Genomic DNA, 24,220 nt, shown 5'->3' on the forward strand with positions numbered 1-24,220 from the left:
CATACATACACTACACCCAACATACACAACACACACACACACACATATACGCACATATATATATACACATATATATATATATATATATATATATATATATGTGTGTGTATATGTGTGTGTGTGTGTGTGTGTGTGTGTATGTATGTCTGTTTCTGTGTGAGTGCGTCTTTGCGTATGTGCATGCTTCATGTGTGGAAGCACAAGATAGGGTCTATCTTTAATACATTTCTGTAATAAGGAGAGCTTAAGTAACTTTAATCCAAAGAGAGGATGGTAACTTAAAAAATAAAATGTTAAAGTATGCACTGAAAAACCAAACATCCACCACCTACAGAGACTTTACGCTAAGTATGCGTTTGCGTACAAAGATTTTTTAACACTATCTACCATATCACACACAGCCTATTATATATGTGTACATACATACATATTATATACACACATGTACATATATATATATATATATATATATATATATATATATATATATATATATATATATATATATAATATATATATATTAAGAACAAAACTGCATTGCCATATCAGTGAAATATCACTATGTTACGCATAGCCGACAACTTAAATGTTCTTAAATCCTCTATGATTCAAATTTCCTGGACTCGACATGGTCGACAGTTTGCTGTCGTCTATGTCAAAAATGCGGATATGTACCGGATGTGTGCTTTGCAGTTGGCAATCTTACCAACGATGTCGGTTTTCTTCGCCCGTCATCCTAACCAGAAAGCGACTTCATCTTCTTTCCTTTTTAAAATGGGAGGCGATGGAATTTCCCAGAATCACTCAACACCAGAAATGAGCACGCTTTCGAAATCGGGTTTTTCGATGCCAACCATTTTTTTTCACTTCTGTATTTTTCTTGTCTTTCAGACTGATTATCAGTTAATATAACACCGCTTACTGTAGCATTTCCTTACTGGTTATCTCAAATTAGCACTGTATAAGATCACTGAAAAAGAATAATTTATACAGAATGATGCGTATCTACGCACACAGAATCTGGGGTCTAATAAACTCACGAATGTATAAACTGTGCCATCAACGTAATGGTAAAATCAAACGTTAAACATTCAGTTTGATGATCAATAGTGGCGCAAAATTCTTCACTGAAATATCCCCTCAAAACGATCTTTCACCTTTTTCCGATTCAGTTTGCCTTCCATTACACAGCTGACTTATTTTCGCTAACCACACACAACGTTCTTTTTCCAAACGTTCTCCTGAATGGGAGAAGTTCTGCACACGATGCAAGCTTTGGTTTTAATGGAACATTATGAACCTGAGATGTAAGCTTCAAGTCCGCTCTTTTCTCCTCTCTCTCTCTCGTGCTTCTAACCAGGGAGTGAACGGGACGGTGCGTCTGTGAGCAGGTCGGCACGAGGTATGGGAAGCTATCCCCGTGAGAGAGAGAGAGAGAGAGAGAGAGAGAGAGAGAGAGAGAGAGTACACACACACTCACACGCACACAATCATAGCCTCACATGCACATCATGGATCTGCGTATACTGTATATAGTCAGTTTCCCTTTTTGCTTAAGTATTCTTATACTTACACGGCAATTCCTTCTCTGGCGTTATTTCCATCCTTGGAAAAGTATAATGATCCAGGAAACTGATTAACAATTAGAAGTCTCCTCTTTGATTCAGATTCTGGTTCGGTTACAAATCCAGTTTTAAGATCGCGTTTTAATCGTGCTACAGCTCATTCAAAAAATCCCCTTGCCCCAAAACACAAAAATTAATGATAATAATTCTGTCTTGAGTTAAGCACCTTCACGGCGTAGGAAGAGCATGGCTTCTTTTTTTTCCTCCCTGTGCTGAATAAACACAAACGATATTTTTTCACTATTTGAGATGCACGTATTCATTTATTTATTTTTTTTTTTGTATTGCGGTAAATTACAACCCTTCTTGTCCCAATAATCTTATGTGAGTGTGTGGATCATTAAAGTATAATCACTACTATAAGAGCACTATCACTTTTATAGTAGTAACCGATGATATAAATATCATTAGAACCTAGACAGCGATAAAGTTGTTCAGATTAGATAAATGACGAGATTTTCATAGATCAAAGAATATGGTTAATATTAACAAGCTTCGAAATGAGAAGAAATAATTTCATTGTGAACACAACTTTCCAGCGAGTCATGATAGCAACTCGAATTCAAATGGTCATTATTTAGATATTTTCTGTCATTAGGGAAGAAGAACAGAAGTCATACATAAAAAAACTATTTTTTCGTCGATATATGGAAGCAAAATTTGTTATTCAATATACTGTACAACAACAACAATAATAATAACAATAATAATAATAAACAGATTTAAGTACGGTGAGCTGAAAGACCCCGCCCCCCAATTCTCAATTTTGTTGTACTGAATCAGTTAGCATCTTTCGACGAATTTCGCAGGAACTGAATAACCGACTGACGTCATATACAAGAACTCCATGAAACGAGCAATATTTTGTGAAAATCCAGACTTGTAAAATTCCCTATCTCTGATATTACTGTCCCCCGAATCCACAACCCTCCTCCCCTAAAAAAGATCTAAATTGAAATTCATGTTTAGACTGATTTAATCAAGAGTAGGTGTGCTTCACATCGGATTTTTCTTGTCATTTTTGGGGGGGAGAGAATGAATTCAAAACAATGAAAGATTTTCATAGTCATTTCATGGGGCATATTCATATAATATGCCGAGACATAGAAATGCATGCGTATGCAATAATAAAATAGTTTTACTAAATAGTTTTAGGAATTTCCGATCTTATGTTTTATTTTTTTCTGTGGGGAGAGGGAGTTCGGTGGACGGTTACCCAATAAAGACTCGAAATCTCACCTGAATAATAAGTAGGCAAATGGTAAACGTCGATCATATGTGAAAGCCAAGCCCTACAAAGACATGGCCCTACCGCTGAACGCAGGCTTACAAAGAATCGTTATATTAAAGTGCATACCACACCTTCCCTGAAAAAGAGTGCCACCACGACCGTCCACCCAATGCCCAAGGCTGGTGCCTTCGTGATTTTCAGTAGCATTTATGTTGTTCTGCGTAAATTACTCAGCGTATTCATCCCCCGTCTCTTCTTTTCCTTGCTCTACAATGAAAAGAACAACAATAAACGAAACGTCCACACGGTTCTTGGTCCTTGGGAGTGGCATTGGCCGAATTACGCAAGCCTAAACCAACAAGTTGTCAGCAAAAGATAACAACAACGCTCCGGGCTCGTTTCCTCTCGTTATGATGGCGGTATTCTGTTGCATTTACCCATGTGGGTGTGGTAAGTGTGTTTTAGAGACCGTCATTTGCCGATGTACACACCTGTGACTCCATTCTCCTTAAACACACACAAAAGGACTCGCCATGTTAGGTATACAGAAAGCAGTTTACCCTAAATGCATAAAACTACTTTGTTAATGCGCAAAAGAGTAATAAACTTGTCAAGAAGGAACTGCTTATTACAGCAGACCGTAAAGTTCTATATTCATGCTCTTGTGTCTTTAGGTGTCCAGTGGAAGAGTTTTATAGCCTTCTGATTAGGGCTTTTAGACACTACCGCAAGAACATGCATTTACGGTAAAGCAAATCCCATCTTCAAGGAACGATTCTTTACTCCTAAGCTTTTTAGTTATACTCCCCTTTATAGAAAGGGAAAACAGGTTCCCTCCTCTTTTCCGCCTTTTAGGTTTTATAATTCAACCAGAATCATTTTTATGAACTTGTTCCATTACACTTTCTACATTGCAGAGTTATGGTTTCTTTCTTCATTCAACTCCACACTCTTAACGACTGACTTTTAGTTGGTCCGGATGACACATGAGAGAGAGAGAGAGAGAGAGAGAGAGAGAGAGAGAGAGAGAGAGAGAGAGAACAGATGAGAGAGAAAGAGAAGCATTTAACAGTGGGAAAAAGATGTGAGTAAGGGATGGATAAGTCAACAGCGATAATGGAATGCAATTAAAATCTTTCAAAAATGATGAGCGCGTACATTCAATCGAGAGAGAGAGAGAGAGAGAGAGAGAGAGAGAGAGAGAGACCATACCACCCATTAACGTCACGGGAAAATGAATAAGAGGAAACTTAACCGTAACAAATTCGGCGACGAATAATGGGTTTCTAAAACTGCACGTAGTTTATTTCTCATGAAATGGAGCCTCTTATGAAAGCGTTCGTTCAGTTTCTATAAACAGCGATTCTTGAAAGTAATTCTCAGATCTTCCATATGCATTTGATTCTTTATATTTCCGTAAAGATAAAATAGTTACTGAAAATAATTTCTGCACCCCCTTTGCAGTGACATGGAACTGCCATTTTGAGAAAACCTGATGGTGCTACTTAAAATAAAGTGATTTTTTATTTCTACCATTTTGTGCTGTAGTATCTTATATATGTCGGTCTGCCTTATCTTTGACAAAATGGTAAACTAATGTCAAACAATTATCACGGTCGATGATAAATACTGTTCAATATACGTACAAAATCTTTAAATAATTGAAGTCTGACAGACAACGTATTATTTTGTAGTTTCGATGTCCTGCTAGTCTCGCTAGTTGGCCTTTGCAATTTCGGATTTGCAAAGTGATACATGACAGGAGATGAAAAAAAATAGAAAAAAAAAAAATAAAAATAATGGGGACACAATTGTCCCAGTTTGGAAGTCGATTAGCTCCATCTCAACACAACCTCACGAATGGAAAAGCCCAACAGTTATTGTAGCTATTCTTCTTTCTCGTCATGCATGCAAGTCAGTTGGTCTGATGACTGTCTTTTCTCCTATTGTTTAGTTTGGAGAATCCGTATCTACCTCTGATTTCCTTTCTTGCAATCACCCATCTATAAAGGATGGGCTGTATTGCTCTTTTCGTGTTGAATCGCACTCACTTTCCTTCCCTACTCGTTTTCTCCACATTTTCTTTTCTTTTCTTTCTTCTGGTCCGATGTTTAATTTAACATTCAGCAAACGACACAAATGACTCTTTATGACGTCACAGAGATAATAGAGATTTCATAATTAAACACTTACCATTTATTAAGAAAGCATGTTATCATAACTACATGAAATTTCTGATTTAATATATACTGTGCATACATATACATATATGCCTTTTATCATTAAACCATTTCCCAGAAGAGAGGGTGGCCCGACAAAAATGTATGATACTGATAACTGACACAATGATACTTACTGATACGACGTATGATCATGTATGTGTATATATATATATATTTTATATATATATATATATATATATATATATATATATATATATATATATATATATATATGAACCCCAGAGTTTAAAATCAAACCTTTTTAAGATTCGCTGAACAGCAGCACCATTATGCAGTAAATGTGCCTCGCTGTCAAACTACTCAGTTCCTGAGGTCCTTTATTCCTCACACTGTTGGACTGTGGAGCAGACTCCCATTTAAATATTTTACTTACATTTTTATTTATCTATCAATTTATCTATTTTTCTCATAATTAATCTCCTTTTTCTGTATTTCCAATTACCTTCTGTTACTTCTCTCGAATGAACACCATACTCTTTGGAAGCTTGAATTTCAAGTCAATGGCCCGTTTGGGCTTGGTCCATATGAATAGGGTTCATCTTATGAATATAATATACAAATGTGTTGATTACCTACTGTTCAGTACTAGTAAAACCTCTTAAATGTCGCGTTACCATCCTTATTCGAATGATCGTTTCTAGCGCATTAACAGCAAGGGGTCAATGGCCGAGCAACCTATTATACCCCAGGTCCAACAAAACGAAGAAAATGTAGAGAAGGGGTGTGGTTTTACACAAAGAAAGGATGCGACTGATCTTTCTGTCTCTTAAAGGAAGGAGGGTTATTAAAGTTGGGGAAAACAGAAGCATGAAGAGAATTCCAACGATTTAAAGGCAGTAGAAGGGAAGTACCAGTCACTAAACCGTGCAATTCTAAGAGAATTGCTAAACTCTGTATTCTGATTATTAATTTCACAAGGAGAGACTAAACAATAGTTTAAAATCAAGCCAAAACGTAGCCGTGAGGAAGAGATTGATAATTTTACGATTCTAAATAATCCGATAACTAATACCTAATCAGGCTTATAAACAGCGCTTTGGTATGATCGCCGGCCATTCCCTGTCAAGGCCTTATAATGGAAATTGGAAGGAGGGAGACAGGGACCTTAAAAACCCTTTGAAGATAACGAATATTGATAGGAAAATCGGTAAACGAGAGAGAGAGAGAGAGAGAGAGAGAGAGAGAGAGAGAGAGAGAGAGAGACCCTAGAATTTTACTGTAATTAATAATTTCCTTCTTTGTTTTCTGATTCAATAAGGGCAATATTTATGCATGACGCCAGCTACAACAAAATGTAGGTGTTTGGGCTGGAAAACTCCTGGAAATAAAAAAATCTTCTCTTGCTGAGGTGAAAGCCATTTATCAAGTTTTGAAACTACTGCAATGAGATATGACTCTTCTCGGTCGACCTTTCCTAAATACAAGTACATGAATTGAGCTACTATGACTGGGGTATTGAAATGTTTAATTCAACTTTAACATTCTTAATTGTAAACTTTAACTTTTTCACGACTGCAAAGGCAAGGCTTCCACAAACTGGAACTTTTAACTCTAGTTCTGTGAAATAAACAAATTTGTCGCGGTAACCGAACACAGATTTCGCCAAGCACCTGCACTCGTGTCCCAATTAATATGAATGAATAAAATACAGACTTCAAATGTATTGCGCAAACGAGAGTGTCACCATAAATTCATTCTCATCATACAAATAAAAAAAAAATGAGACAAATTGCAAATGAGGTTAGCTTTCAGAATACGAAGAGCTCCTTAACGCTGCACGGTTTAATTTATGTTGCAATAGAGTTTTGATCTAACATAATAAAATAGCTGTTTACAATGAGAATGATGGAAAAACTTATAGCACTGAAAATGCAGAAATATTACCGAAAAAAAGGAAATCATTCTCATGGGTGTGCTAGAAATGATCTTAGTTCATGAAGTAAGAAAATGTCCTATTGGGTTCTATGAATTTGTTCTCATGGTTTTAAATCTCTACTAAGAGATTTCCTTCTTATGAGGAGACATTGCAGAAATACAAATATAATCATTTATACTGTGCCATGAAAGCCTGTAATTACTGTTCCTGAGTTTTCAATTATGTCAAAAGGTCGTCACCGAAAGCTTCTAAATGTTGCAGACGATAATCTTCAAAAGTGCAGACAAAGGTAGTGTTATGATCCCGCCCGTCTTACAAGAGAATCTAGTAAGAAGAATTGCCTTAGATTCAATCCAGCAAAGAAGCGTAACAAAGAGAGAAGCTGCTTGATTATGAGAACAGTATTTCCGACAAGGAAGAATTTGACCATACAAATATTATCCACTGTAATTGCAAAATGACATTGCGAAGAATGAAACAAAGAAATAATCTAAATAGCAAAATATTGATAAATAGGGAGGCCGAATAAACTGTCGTCAAAGAGAAAAATATTACTGGTAATATTCAAGCTTCAGTGACCAGCTCTCCCAGTGAGTTTAATGGGCACAATAGAACACTGTAAAATAAACAGTAAGGGAGGTAGATGGGTGAAAGGTAGAAAATAAAAACTTACTGGGGATAGAACAGCTACTGTGTTTGGATGATTTAAACCTAATAACAAATACAAAGTCTCGTGAAAGAAAGCTATGAATATCTTAGATAACATATTGACAAAGTTTGTATCGAGTGTGCGATACTAAAGGACCTGCTGATACAAAAATACCTATAGTGTATGTATCTATATATATATATATATATATATATATATATATATATATATATATATATATATGTGTGTGTGTGTGTGTGTGTGTGTGTGTCTTATTCTAAGAGTAAGTTAACAGCACCATCGGATTCGCTAAAAGTATTTTCATGAAAAAAGAATCAATCCCCACTGCGATAACTGACTGCTCTCCTTTTGGAAATCCGTAACGCGATCACTTTTTACATGCGTTACCCCAAACAAAGAAATCTCTTTAGAAAAGTGAAAAGCGGAAACAAGTTACAAGCCTTAGGCCCTGTCACATGCATTTGCAAAGGGCTTGAAGACGTATGGCATGCTTCAGGTGGTCGCCCATTGTAGAACTTGTCAGATCCAATGTTACATAACTTCTGATGAGGCGACCATCACGCATAACGAACAGATAAATGGTTCATATTATATATATATATATATATATATATATAAATATATATATATATATATATATATAATATATATATATATATATATATATATATATATATATATATATATATATATATATATATATATATATATATACATACACACACAATATATATATACATACATATATATATACTGTACATATAATGTATACATATATACATGTGTGTGAGCCTACATATAATATCGTAAACGAAAAGAAGATCCAGATCGGGCGAAAGACTTAGGCAAGATCTGTGATTAAGAAGTATCAGAGGGTCTTGAAGGGTGAAGGCTTTAATGTGAATCTACTTGACAGACTGCCTTCGCTCCATCAGAAGTTGATAAATGGTCACATGATGACGGTATGACCCTATCATGAGGGTCCCTGACGACGATTAATGATTGCCGCCCGATGAGTCACTAGCCGATATTACAAGATGAGATAGTCGCCACTCACCCTTACACTCTTTGCAGGAATGGCTGCTCACCCGTTAACAATAAATATTAAGGTGTGCCATGCTTCATTATGACAAAATTACTGCTAGATGCTAGATGCGTAAACGCATGTACTCTTTCACTCTGTATACGGACAAACACGGACACGTACATACAGAAAGCCCTTGTCTTACATTCAAAATAAAACATTTTTTTTACTGTAACTATCTGTCACTACTGAATAGTTTATGTAACAATTTCATTATTAGAACTCAGATCAGGCTTTTTAAAAAATTCTGTCCTGTTATGTATAGCGATGTGCTAGAAGCTCAAAGACTGCGTCTTTTACATCAAAACATTTCTTATGTCAATGCCTGACCAGATTACATAACTGCTATACTGTTAAATGCTTGCTCTTTCTAGCATGTCACGTATCCATTTACGATAATCATAAAACACTAACTGAAGCTTACTGAACAAGTCTCAAGTGTTCATATTCTCTTATCTTTGGAAAAGAATTGAATCACTAAGCAACTCACAAAAACATCAAATGAAAAATACATTTAACCCCGCCGCCCCCCTGTAACCCACAGGTGATGTGAAGGATTGGGTGCCTCTCTCTGATCTCAAAAAGATCATGCTATCGAAGATTTGAGGAGATCCATCATTGGCCATAAGGCAAGAGATCGAGTTGAATCTAGTGTCAACACTCTATTTGCCAAAGATTGAAAACTCGCCATCCTGTTATATGAGACTTCTCTGAAGGTCCATAAGGGAAATGGGAAGGAGGCCTCAGCTAATTTCTTCTAAATCACGAAGTCAAGGTTACCGGTTACATTGAAGCCATAAAATACGATGAAGAAATTTCATATTGTAATTTTCTTGAATAAGAAACAATTGATGTCTTGTTCTTATAAATATTTAAGATTTATAAAGTAATGACTTAGTCTTGAAGAGGTAAAGAAAATTTATATTTTATGATGACATTCCAATCTTAAGTTTTCTTATAAGTTGCTTTTTTCTTAAGAAAAGATAGTCGCCACCGTTGTCAATTGTCCAGCTATTCAAATGAGGTGATGTACATCAAATTTATTTACAGTTCCCATAAATTTGACCTACACTCAACGGATTTAAATGTCTGGATCAATTTACAAGGACGGAGCATGTACTTCCTTTATATAAACAACAATTTTAAAAGAAAACTAATATGATTGGACTATCATCATACGGTATGATATCAATCTTCCTGCTAACTCACAACATTTTTCAGCTTTTGAAGATCAAATCACTACATTATTTATAACTAACTTTAAATCAGCTCACCTATTTTGCAAAGGAGCGATATAAATCACGGTGACCTTGTGAAGGGATGCTAGATAATTATATCGGCGATTTTTCAACACCAGGAATTAACGAGTTATGATTTCGTTGAGTACTTTAAGGCAAGACGATTAAGTATCCATCATCTGTAAATCCTTTTCTCTTGATTTTTTCCTGAACTACGGTTACGGTTACAAAACATTCGAGTGTGCTAATAATCAGTATGCTCAGTCAGTGCCAACTCTTCAGGCAAATGGCATCAAATCAACCACAGGTTTCTTAGTCCAAATACTAGAATAGCATGCATCAACAGACCCTTGAGTGATATAGAAGTAAAAGTGATAGGAATATTTCGTACTCCTTACTGTCTGGTAAAGAAAATCGTTCGTTTGCGTCACAGAATGACGTACTTTATCTCTAACTCGACTCTGTGACATCTTTACTGCAACCAGGTCTGACAGGGACTTATACCCTATAAATTCCTCAATAACTAGTAATTATAAATGGTATGAAAGTTATTTTTGGAATCTTTAAAGAGAACAACGCTATATTTTTCAACATCACGAAGAATCAGTAACGCACGAGGCTCGAGCTACCTCAAGCGACGACCAGTTAAAACCCAACTTTTGATCTTCAGCAACATTACAGTTTCCTCATCTCAAGCCATGAGCTCAAGGACACTCGTCCTCGCCCTCCCTCCCACATGTATTTGCTACGCATTTCGTGACGTGTGCCACGGACATGGAGCAAATTCACCTTATTGATCTAGTTCTCTTCTTCGCCATTTCACGATCTTCACTATCAAATACAGGCCATTGATTTGTCCCAACTGCATAATTGCCGATCTCCTAAAAACTCCGTTTCTTATCTTAAATATTTTTTCATGCTGCCATAGTAGTACGAATTACATAGTGACTCGTATCAACTATCACCAAATATTCAAAGTCTGCATGACACATGAAAGTCCTATTCCAAATCAAAGAAAAGCTAGATACAAACATGACAAATGAGAAATACTACCGCTGATGGCGTTATACTTTTCCTTTCAGAAAAGAAAATGCATACCAGTGAAATTATTCGTGACTTCAGATCTATGCATGAATCCAACATTTTTCACATAGTAACAGCTCTGACGATGGTTATTACACAGCTGCTTAGGATACTCTAAATGCAGTAAACTTCCCAGTGACTTGATAGCTAGGGTGATTACGTAATGCTTCTTAAATATTAATTTACTGTACGTCTCCATTGTACTTTGGAATTTTCCTACTTTCTGCAGAGATGTGACTCTTATTGCCAAAACCTATAATGTATTTTTTTTTAATACTGTCGAGATGATTAATAACCAATAGGTATTTCTTCGTTATCTTTTGTCAAGGCTACAGGAATTCAGGTTGAAATGTAAGGAATGAAAAAATATAAAACACCTGATTTATCTACGGAAAAAGTAAAAGCCAACAATGATAAAATATTCAATCTCTAATAAAAAAGAAGTTAACATTAAAACAACCTATTGATATATATAAACCCTCGTCAGTAATCACATTTCTGAAATCAATTTAGTCATTTCGCTACTGACACTTTGAATTTTTACAACATCAAGCATCTTGCAAAATATTTCGGAAAAACTAACAAAAAGGCAATTCTTTAGTAACATTTTCCATTACCACTGTAACTTTTGTCTCCGCAAATCTGGGAAAACCAAGCGTTAATAAAAAGGATCCAAGATCAAAACAAAAGGAGCATACGTGCTTCCCGAAGGTCTTTCCTTTTTATGGTTAGATGGTCTTTAATTTTTCAAGCATTTAAAAAATTTTTCCTAAATGGCTTGTCTTGCATTTCAGTATCTTCAATACCTGAAATTGAATGATATGTGGGGCAGAGCTACTAATGAATGAAGTGCACGAGTCTAAATAGTGAAGCACTTACGCACAAACAATATGATTATATATATATATATATATAGCATATATATATATATATATATATATATATATATATATATATATATATATATTATACATATATACACATACATACATATATATACAAACACACACACACGCACACACACACACACACACACACACACATATATATATATATATATATATATATATATATATATATATATATATATATATATATATATATATATATATAATATATGAGCTGCTTGGCACTATTGGCATTGGTTGTGACCTACCAGGTACACAACTCACTCCTTTTGTCCACGGAGGCACAACGGATCTTTCAGTGACCCCATCCAAAGGCGTTTCACCGGTATGATCCAAGTCATCTCCTAGCTATACATCCTTTCACTTTTTAGAAGGCGACCGCAAGGCTTGTACCTCTCTGATCCCCGGTACTCAAGCGTTTTCGGATGAGTTTGTTAGCCTTACACCATCTCCTCCGTGGTTGTGAGGTACATGAGTCGACTAATTACGAGGCAAATAATTCACTGCTTACGTCATCAGATATAAAAGAGTTTTTAACAGAATATTTATATGGCTTTATATCCTAACCACCCTAACTGTGCATAATTCACTGGTTTGATTAACAGAAGTCAAATAGATTTTAACAGAATGTGCACCCTTCTCGTTGGTGAGGACTGTGTCCTCGCCCATCAAGCATATACGTACCTAATTCTGTCTGGGTCATCAGAGATAAAGTAGGCTTTAACGGAACGGGCACATATCACTGTTTCCTAGCCCGGGATTTGAATCCAGATATTTCCATTGGTAGAAGCAATCTGAGACGTATATATATATATATATATATATATATATATATATATATATATATATATATATATATATATATATATGGTCACGAATATGTCACCTCTCTCTTCTTAGAGTGCAATACGCACAAGATCAACTTAATCCACATATCCAATTGGAAACATCGTTGACTGTCAAAGACAGGTCATAGGAAATGATGTTCTTCCTCTGAAAGAACTTCATTCCCCACTCCTTTAAACAATCTTTAACTTTCCTTGACCTGGTGACTGCTCGAGCCTCCTTACAGGTACTGCCTTTGGAGATCAAAGAGAAAGTTAACACATGGTTCCTATATGGCTCACACATGGCCGAGCGATATAGAAATGGACTGCCAATCGAGCGATGATAACGCCACCTGGAGCAAGGAAAGACATGTAATCCTTACGAGGCATAAAAGGATGAACAACGACCAGTGCGCACTCAGGACTCGGATAACCAGAGAAACTACCGTCCCTGGACTTCACACTCTTGGCTCTTGCCTCATCTGCTCCATCAAAGCCCTGATTTCCCCATGTGGCTGCTTTGAGCCTGAGTCTTCCTTTGTGGTGAAAGCCCCTAATTCATGCCCTCCCTGCTGGCGCTGAAGACAAGGTCCCCTGTCTCCTACAGAAAGGTAATGTACCCAAAGTGAGGTTTTGAATCAGTCACGGCCCTATTCTTCTATTGAATTTATTTTCCTTTCTAAAGTGCGATCTTTTCACGAGACCTGATCTGTTTAGTGCAGTGAGTAAATTATTCCAGTTCACGTTCATTCCAGTGCCTAGAATCAAGTTGCTTTGGCACCTTAAGTGCAACCTCCTCGATTCTGTAATTCGCTACTTAAATCTGTGTAAGTAACTGATGCATTCTCGTTTTCGGACAGAGTTGCTAGCTGTGGAATAATCTGCTCACCCTTGTGCTTGTGCCATGGTTACAACCACTGCCCCTCACCCAATGGTGCCGTATAAAGTGGATTTTTCGTTATTGTGTAAATTACTGTAATTTTAGTTATCGGACAGGAATCTGTTTCCCCTGTCTGGTTTTGCTAATTCCCTATTCTTCTGATTTAGTTTGTTAATATAAATGTAAGTGTTTATCTGAACTCTACACATTGAGGTACAGCCTTCAGCCTAACCTTTTTCTTTATGTTGTTTACCTGAATCTACACCTGCAGTCAGAATTGACCCCACGTGGTAAGTTTCCTATTTTTCCCCAGGTAAATCTCTAATAATATATATATATATAAATATATATATATATATATATATATATATATATATATATATATATATATATATATATATATATATATATAAATGTGTATTTTCAAAGTCAGCATTTCTATAATAATTATAATTGAGGTTACAACTCGTTAATGTTCCCAAGACAAATTGGAAAGGGCTTAAGAGAAACTGGGAGATTAATATTAATCATATACTAGTTTGAAATAAAGGAATTACATGATATTAGAGGAGATAAATTAGTCAGTAATATATTACTGTCGTGTTCCCGGCAACAAATCTCTCTTCCCCAGTTTACTTTTAATATCTGTGGTGAAGAAAACGTTCTATCCAGAAAAATACCTGATGCTCAAATATTTCTTTCGAATTAATACGACATCTATTTTTTCCATAATGAAATGCCAAGATATTCAGTCAGATAAGAAATTGGAGTTTAAGAACGACTAGAAAAATTAGCAAGAAAGGCCGTTAATGACAGTCCAAAACAAAATAAATGTAGAGAAGACTTCGGGGATTATCTTGTTATCATATCACAAAAATCGTTGAAGTGATGACTAAAATTACCATTTACATAATAAAGATTCGTTGTGTCGAATATGCGGCACAGACGGACAGCTTAATATAAAGAAAACCCAAAAAAAGAAAGAGGAAGGAAAAAGCAGCATGTCTCCCATAAATAGTTGGGGGAAGTTTAATTTCTTAACATCTAAAAGCGAAGTAATTATCACTAACGAACGAGTATCTCCAGCAAAAATAGTTAACAATGTTGAAAAATTCACGCTTGAGATTTTATTACTAAAGTATAATATTAACCACACGTAGGTAAGGCCCGAAACTCCAAAAAAAATACACGAACTGCTATGTTTATATAATTATTGTTTGAGGGGAACCGTCAGAAATTGAAAGATTAACCCCGCCTCTCTCTCTCTCTCTCTCTCTCTCTCTCTCTCTCTCTCTCTCTCTCTCTCTCTCTCTCTCTCTCTTCGTGGTTATCCATCACCTTCGAATTCTTAATCCTACACTTAATAACCCCAGTTTAGTGGGTTAAGTAGCCACAACACTGGCCATTAAAAGGTATTAAGCATCAACTGGAAGCAAATGATAATGATTTAGGCAATCAATACACATAACTACGAAACATGGAAAGAAAACGCAAGAAACTTGCTTCAAGAAATCGAGGCAAATACTGATTTGGATTTAGGATACACACTTTTATTAAAGACATTAACTTCAATTCAAAATCTGGAATTATAGGAAAAACATCAAGCTTCCTCCTGGGGAGAGGGTGAAACCTGACTAGACATAGAATGAGTATCTACATACAAGATTTCGCTACAATTTCCACAGGAAAGATCGCGTCACGATGAATGAGATCCCATCCCCTCCCCCTAGCCCATTATCGAAAACAGATTCAAAAATGTTAGAAGAAATACAATAAAATCCAGTCTGAAATCTGTCCGACTGGGCGGGCGTCCCCTCATTACGAGATCGGGTGGCCGTGGCCTATCACCAATATCCAGTCGTGGATCCGTCCACCAATCGCCTTCGTCCAAGGCCAAGGCCAATCATGGGCCCCCATAACCTTGTTAAGTTATCCGACCTGGAGGAAAAACCCCCACAGGCTTCTCTCTCTCAAGTCTGTCAGCTCCTTAGGGAGGTGCACAGCATAGAGAGAGATAAGGTGGAAATCGTGGGCATGGTGACTTTGATTCATATTTGTATCAAGAGATTAAAAGGGGGGGGGAGAGCTCCTTAGAGGTACCACCTCTGGTTCAGGTATCGCATTCACTTGGCCTTCAATAGTTTCTGACAAACTTGTTCTTCTCAGTTGCCGTCAGGTCGGATAACTTTCAAATTCACTCTAATTCTTTTTTTAATGTATCTACATTTCTTCATCCATAAAAAGTTTTGGCTATTTTAGACTGATAACATACAAGACGACTCCACGTTTTAATTCTACTCTGACGCAGTTAACCCACACAAGTACATAAGAGAACACACACACACACGATATATATATATATATATATATATATATATATATATATATATATATATATATATATATATATATATATAAATATATATTATAAAAAAGGTAGACCAGTGTTTTGAGATTGTTCGGCCATACTGGTGCACAGATTATTATTCAGATGTGTTATGGGGGAGGAGAAGAGGGTGGCTTACGTAGAAACGCTTAGATGGATAGGGTGCCAAAAAGTGAAAAAAGAAGACGAACATTAAAATACGTGAGGCGCCAAAATGCGTGCAAGATACGCAACATGTATAGGTAGGTTAGCTGTGCTGCTGATGAGCTTTCTGCGCTGGTACATTAAGCAGCTAACGTTGTTGAAGTTTTACTGCATAGGTCGTTTATCCACAGTTCGGCAGTTAAATTACCAGTGTAGCAATAACTGTTGCGTTGTTTTTTTTCTGTATCCGCCCCCTGTCAGGGAAACAGCTTAATGTTATATGTATTTATATATGTATGTATGAATGAATGCATACATACATATATATATATATATATATATATATATATATATATATATATATATATATATATATATATATACATATATATATATACACACACACAACGTTTATTCACTTTATGTAGATTAAATAAGCCTGCATTCCGACCATTCAGAACGTATGAGCTTTACGCGCCTCTCCCTCTCACCATCATCATCATCAGAAAATTTTTCTTTCTTTACATCACTGTATGGTCTAACGCTATAAATTTCCTCGCCTTTAATGAGCTTGGCTGTTTAAGAACGACCTTATCTCTTCCAAGGAGAGATAAACCAAGCCAAACACTTTCCTTTCCTATAAAATCATTCTCTGCTGAAAATTCACTCTTCTTCATCCAACACATTTTCATCAGTGCTACATAAATTAATTTTTCACCTCACTCTTATTTCGTTTTGGGTGCCTTGCCTAACTTAGTGTATTTTCACTTACACGAATATACTTTAGTAAGTTTCGCCATATTTTCAGGCCCAAAAGAGAGGAGAGTTTAGTGTCACTTGCCCAACTGCAATGATTCACAGAGTGGGTCCTGGTGCTGGATTATTGTACAGGAACCGCGTAAATAGATTTGCCTAATGGATTTGCTTATGAAAATGTATGAATATGAGATGGATTATTGAAATCCATAGTTGCTAAACTTTTAGGCTAAAATCCGAATTCAGACTCACTGATATTATACTACAATATAAATAGTACAGTGATCGAAAAGGTAGCGTCTGTCGTGTGCAATGGAACTGAGGATAAACAAACATGTCTTCTTGGAATGTTTCTTTGATATGTTTCCTTGGCATATCTTCTCATGAAACCATTTTCACTTAAGATTTGAGCTCACGTCTCGGAAATGATATAATAGCTCTCAGAGAATTCTGAAATCACCATTCAGGGTGAAGCTGGTTAGATCAATCAAAGAGAAATATTTCTCACTTGGTCACTAACTAGAAACCCGTTTTTTTTTTTTTTTTTGGCACCCTATGTCATTACTGGGCATATATTACGGTATACTTATATAATGTATAATTTGAGGTCTGCTAATTATTCCGAAAGAAAATATGCCAATGCTACCCTAATAAAGCACAACGGTGCATATACTGTATAAACTAAAAAATAAAAGAAAGGGATACATTTTAATATATTCATATCAGTTTAACGTTAAATACTTCAAACTTGGTTTAATGGTTTGATTTATTATTTTAATTCAACAACTATTATAATATACAATAAAATTATCAAGTGCAAGGCCAACGAACCAAGAATATTTCTCTCTACCACAGTTATGATGTAGCTAATGAAAAAGTGTGTAGTAACACCCTGCATCACGGCCAGATGGCTCTTATCTATAAATCTAGCATAGGCGGCTTTAAACCTGATCCGGAATAAAGGTAAGTGCAAATATATATATATATATATATATATATATATATATATATATATATATATAATTTGTCTTCCGTTGCGACCAGAAGAAAAAATTAATATGAACTCCTATGAGTAACCTTTGGAAGTCTCAAATCTATTCTAATAACCTAAAATTTTCCTTTTGTAGGTAGCCCCTCCTTTCTTACTTTCTTGGACGTGTCTCAGGAAAGTTAAACTGCATGCACACCGTATATAAAAAAAAATTCTTGTGCAACAGACCATATAAATGAAATATCAATATTCTGTTTTCATTTTATACTATGTAACAAATTTTAACTTTTTTTTTTTTTATAAAACTACTGAATATGAAGATAAGATATGACTTCGTGCAATGATACATCTGCGGAGGTTATACTAGAAAGATCTTTTCTTGAAAAATAACATATAATAAGACCTCCAATAACGGATAAGTAGCCTTTACAGAGGTTTCATAAAAAAAAACTCTATTACTAAGACCCACTACCATTCTGCAAGAGTTGATATGTAAAGTTCCACCAATAAACAATTAAAAAGACGCGATAAAACCAGTTAAAGCTACTTTTCATAAATAAAATTTCCTTTTATCACAGAGAGAGAGAGAGAGAGAGAGAGAGAGAGAGAGAGAGAGAGAGAGAGAGAGAGAGAGAGAGAGAGAGAGAGAGAGAGAGAGAGAGAAATCTGTCATTAAATTGAAGAACGTTCGATTTTTATAATTACCATGGATTAAGTTAAGGATATTAAGAATTTCACTAACTCCGTTTTCTTGACCATACCTTTACCCTTTAGGAAATCAGGTGAAGGTCACTGCGCCTTCTTTATTAAAATAACAAAGAGTCACTACTATTTTGTGGAGGATTGCAGCAACTTACCTCTGCAATCCTTGTAATTAGAGATAATTACAAGCAATGATTCTATTTTTGGAAGCATAAAGAAAACTTAGATAAAGGGCAATTATTATGCGAAGTTTATTACCTTCGATAAACTTCAATTCCCAAGGCTCGCAAAAATCATCTTAGAAACCCAGGTCACATTTATATTCAAGTAAGAACCAACTTATCAGTTATTTCTTACCGCTACTGGTAAGAGGCCGGAAATTCTCTTAGATTCCAAAGTAACAATCATTTAAGAAATAGAAATTTTATTATTCTGAGGATCTTAGCTGTTGCACTAGACACCTCTCACTCCAACTCAAAGTATGTCACACGATAATTGAATGACAGAGAAAAGAAGAAAAATTTTTCCCTTTCATTAACATTTTAAAAACTTTCTAATCTTTCTGGGGCTTTACGGTTTAAGCATCTTATTTGTATATTTCACTGTGAAGGGGTCACGGCATGGCCGCTTCCAATGTTTAAATAGCATATGAAAGAAAATGTTGTAGTTTTACTTACGCATATTCATTATAATTCTCCATTGCACAATCTTGAGGTATTAATCATGTATGCTTTGGTATGTAGTTTTGGTCATTGTCATTAAATGGGTCAAGATAATCAAGTGCTATTAAGAATTAATGTCTGGTATACATTAAGCATCATTCGAAATTGTACAGCATGAATGCTACTAAAGAGTACGGCAACACGCTCGCTACTCTTCTGATCTTCAGATAATTAGGCTCTGCTGACACACAATCCTTTAAAATATCAATACATTATATACATGACTAGAAGAGAAGGACATTAGCTTCATCATCCAAATACTCTTACGTGGAAATAAGTTCAGAGAGGGACTGACTGATAAAGAGAAAATGCAGAGTACAAAAAGATGACAGATTATCTGTTATTATACAACAGACGGAAAGTAGGTTGGTGAAAGTACTGGCGAGGTTCCGGGTGGCTGGAGGTATGGCTGAAGACACAGTTAAGCTGTACTGACACTCACGTTAGCTGTAATGCAATTAAGACAAGAAAGTTTGATATAAAGAAACTGGGAAGAACATACATAAGAAAACAGATAAAAAAAATAGACTCCAGTTGAAATCATGTTGTGGAGAGAGTATATTTGAAGTGTGCAAAACAAATTCTTTAATGGAGTCATTCACTCAGCATGGAATATCTGTAGGTATCAGAAATAAGAAAAATGGAATAAAAAGAGTAAGTCATTGGATAAGGAAATGAAATTTTAAAGAAAACAAATTTTATTTGAATACAATAAAATGAAAAAGTAAAAAAAAAAATGAGAAAAGGACGCAATTAATGAATAAGGGATGTATATGAGCAAGAACTCATGGAAAGTAAGTTGTTCTACTATTAGGTAAACGCACAGAGTTAGTGAGCAAATGAATTTCGGAATGACAGCTTTAAAGAAGTACTGCCGAAGCAATGGAGCAAAAAGTTTACAGATTTGTTGAATGTGGAAAACAGCAGAGTGAGACAGCTGAGTGGCACAAGAGTGAAAAGAATTAGTGTAAGTTTTAACATTCTTATATACTGTACATGGCTCTAAGAGACTGAGAGCGAAAAGACTCAAGGAATTCTCTGAATACAAGTGAGATGCAGCACAACGTGGTAAGTGTGGCCGAGTGGCTAACTAGCGTGTGTAGGTATGTATGGATGGATAGAATGACTGTTCCTTCAAGGGAAGGTAGATATGAATGAGGAGACTAGAATTACCCTGTAACTAATATGTTACCCTGTAACATCGTTACTTAGTATACCAAGGAAAGTGTATGGTAGGATTCTGAAGGAGAAAGTATGACACAAGACAGAAAGATTGTCAGGGCTAAATGCTTATTACGAAACAGCAAGGTTAAAAATTTTGAAGTAAAAGGAAAAAGCTATATGTGGCATACATGGACCTATAAAAAGATTAGGATAGCACTGACATCGAGGAAATGTGGAGCATGGTAAAGATATATAGTACAGAAGCTAAGCTGCCGAGAACAAACAAAGGTTTGTATGTTAATATTCAATATTGTGTACGAACACAAACGAGATAGTGACCAGTTTGGTGTAAAAGTTAGATCTAAGACAATGATGTGTTATGTATCCATGGCCAAAATTATAATCCTTTTGGGTGGAGGGACTGGAGAAGGCAGAGAGGACATTAGATGAAATTGAAAAGTTAGGGAATAACAAAACAGATCGTGAATGGAAGGTGTTTGTTTGTGCATGGTGAGAGCTGTATGGGTTTAGTGAAGATAAACTTCAGAAACTGCACTGAAACAATTCCATATAGTAGGTCTTTTGAGGACACAAGGTAAATTGCGGTTTTGCAATGTATACAGTCTGTATAATGGATAAAACATCTGAATTGAATGTTATATAAAAACCAGAAAAACCAAATGAGAAATAAGAAACATTTTTTTTATTTATCATATATACTAAAGAGAATAATTATAAATACAAAACTTTGGCAAAAAATATATCTAATGCTGACATCCCTTAAACTCTAGGATCTTATGTCAATATAGGCGTGGAAATATGGTAATCTCAAATGATCCGCTGGGTTGCAATAGACTAGATACTAATATGATTGTTTTAAGTGAAACTCCGTGAAATGAGTATTAACCTATTTATGAAAGTACTAAAGTTGGTAATGCTAACAAACACGGGTTTGAAATATTCGTTTTTCGTGCCTTCATATAAAGGAAATTGTGAATCAGGATATGGCCATTAATTAATGTAGTTTTATAAGAGGCAACTGAGTTAAGTAAAATACAACTGCTTTGGGAATGCACTTATTTTTCAATGTTTCTTTATTATTATTATTATTATTATTATTATATATAACGGACATTATTCATATGGATAGAAAATGCCGTACTAATCGAGCTCCATGGCAATATGCCCTGTGTCTCACGTTCTCAAGGAGGAGTGGTAATGTGAAAATAACTAGCGAAACTAGTATTAAGACTATAATGCATGAGTTTGAAAGTGTTTCCTTCAGGACAGAGTTGCGAGCAAATGTGAGCAAAAGTAGTTACATGAGGGTGAACAAAAGCAAAACACGATGAAGCAGTGAATGTCAACATGGATAATGGGATTTAGGAGCAAGAATAATGGGATTTAGAAAGTAAATGCAACCGATGAAGGCAGTGTAGGCACACGTGTTCAACCACGCGGCCTACCCGCTGATGAATCACATCGCACCTCGGCGAAAGCGCCATGCAGTTGACACGAGGCCAGAAGAAAGCACAAAAACTTGAGACGATGTTTTCAGCGTATAAAGTCCGAAGTTGTTATAGTCACCTTCTTGATATTGTACCAGTTTATGTATCAAAGCACCATTCATTTAGCTATGTACATATATTTCACAGCCATATGTTTTACACTTGTATAATTGTATTTTTGCCTCTGTGAAGAAACACAGAGGCCTATAATTAATCCCTTTTTCCTTACCTGTCAAAGGTTGGGACTACGTTATGGCCCGCAAGGGTTTTTGACTTATGTGAATTTTAGATGAAAAATCAGTTATAACCTGACCTACGCTTCGCTTACACCTCACTCTCACAGTAGGATGAAAGAAGAAAGGGGTCAGAGAATGTATACATTATACATACATACAACATACATATATACATGTACATACATTACATATATATATATATATATATATATATATATATATATATATATATATATATATATATATATATATATGTAATCTATTGGATTAATTTCAACCTCTCGATTTCTTCAGACTTTTTGGATACATGCGTGTCAGCACAAAGTCTGAGATCCAAATGAAGAAATTCTAACGCCTGTGGCAGGATTCGAACTCGCTCCCCTGTATCAGAATGATTTTAACTTTACCCAAGCCTTAATGATGAAGATGGGTCTACTCTAGCTCTAGTAAACATATTTGAAATCGAAAGTGGGAATGGACTTTTATACTTCCTAGTGGTCAAGTAGTTAACGTTAACCTCATTCTGATATAAGGGCGTGGGTTTGAATCTTACTATGGGTGTTAGAATTTCTTCATTTGGTTTTTCATTCGGATCTCAGGCTTTCTAGTAACAAGGGCCAGCCCTAGGAGAATGAAGAAATCGATACTAATAGATCACTGTGGTTATTAAAAAAACCACTCTCTCGCACATGCGCATATACAGTATATATATATATATAATATATATATATATATATATATATATATATATGTATGGAGAGAGAGAGAGAGAGAGAGAGAGAGAGAGAGAGAGAGAGAGAGAGAGAGAGAGAACGTATGGTTAAAGCTGGAAAATATCAAAACAAGAGTGAAGGTCAGTAGCCTTTGAGCCCGTGATAAAAGTAAATAACTTGCAATAAAAGAAACTGTCTGTAAAAGGTAAAGCTTCATTTAACTCCGGAAAAAAAGGGAGGATTAGTTTACTTCAAAATATTCCTTTTATTTATTCATACATGTACAGTGCATATAAGAATTTCTCTCCCGCCTTTATGTTGGGAGGCAAAGATTCTTAGTGAATGAATTTCCTACAAGAATATGTAACTGAATTTCTTTTATATACACTCTTGATACGAACTTACTTTTTTTTTTTTTTTTTTTTTTTTTTACTTCTCTTGACCATTTTTGCTTATATATAATGAGGAAACATTACTTTTTACTTCATACAATGCTGATAGCTTTTTTCACGAACTGAAATAAAAATGCTATTTTCCATCCGATATTAAAGCTCCCCCATAAATTTCCTATCAAGAGTCTTTCAGTGTTCTGGTAACACTGCCGAAGGGGGTTTAAAGAGGATGGATCACCCGAGAGAAGAATGGCAACTGTGCTGTGACTTCAAACTGACAAGGCAAGCTTCCTCTCATCTTTAGTTTTTAACTACGGGCAGCTGTCTCTCTCTCTCTCTCTCTCTCTCTCTCTCTCTCTCTTCCATTATCAGCTCTGGCTCACAAAGCATATTCAGGGAGGACAAACAGTTCTATTTTCTCTCATCCTCTCTATATTATTTTTCTGCGTCTCCCTTCAAGAAAAAAAAAAAAAAAGAACATATAACATGCCCGTAGGTTTATGAATGTTTCTAATATTAGTCGCTAGATGGCAGATCAATACAAGCAGACGGTCTATATTTAGTAGAAGCGTCTGCCACAAGATGCCAGCACTCTCCGGTACTATCACGCAAACACTGTAGTAATGTAGTCTATAATACTCATCCATTCTACGTTTACTTTTGTTGAAACATGAACGAAAAAATGTCGATGCTCTATAGGTGAGCAGTGTATGCATTAATACACTTATTTCAAAGTATTTAATTAAATAAAAAAATGCTAAAAAAGAAAGCTTTATAGAAAGTGGGAAATACTCAAAGAAAACTGACCTACTCCTATGCACAACTGTGTGAAATGGAGTGG

General features: G+C 35.5%; 1 protein-coding gene across 4 annotated transcripts in view; it reads right to left on the reverse strand.

The window, feature by feature from the left end:
* Positions 1 to 24,220, reverse strand: part of shaker (Potassium voltage-gated channel protein Shaker) — a 650,071-nt gene that overhangs the window by 590,927 nt on the left and 34,924 nt on the right. The window contains exon 1 of one of the 4 annotated variants that reach the window (XM_067099782.1): positions 1,358 to 1,399. The exons of the other annotated variants lie outside the window; for them this stretch is intronic. The gene's annotated coding sequence lies outside the window, so the exon portion shown is untranslated. Of the gene's footprint in view, positions 1 to 1,357; positions 1,400 to 24,220 lie in introns of those variants that run through there. 4 annotated transcript variants of the gene reach the window in all.

Source organism: Macrobrachium rosenbergii, chromosome 55, assembly GCF_040412425.1.
Source record: "Macrobrachium rosenbergii isolate ZJJX-2024 chromosome 55, ASM4041242v1, whole genome shotgun sequence".
Classification (NCBI taxonomy): Eukaryota; Metazoa; Arthropoda; class Malacostraca; order Decapoda; family Palaemonidae; genus Macrobrachium; species Macrobrachium rosenbergii.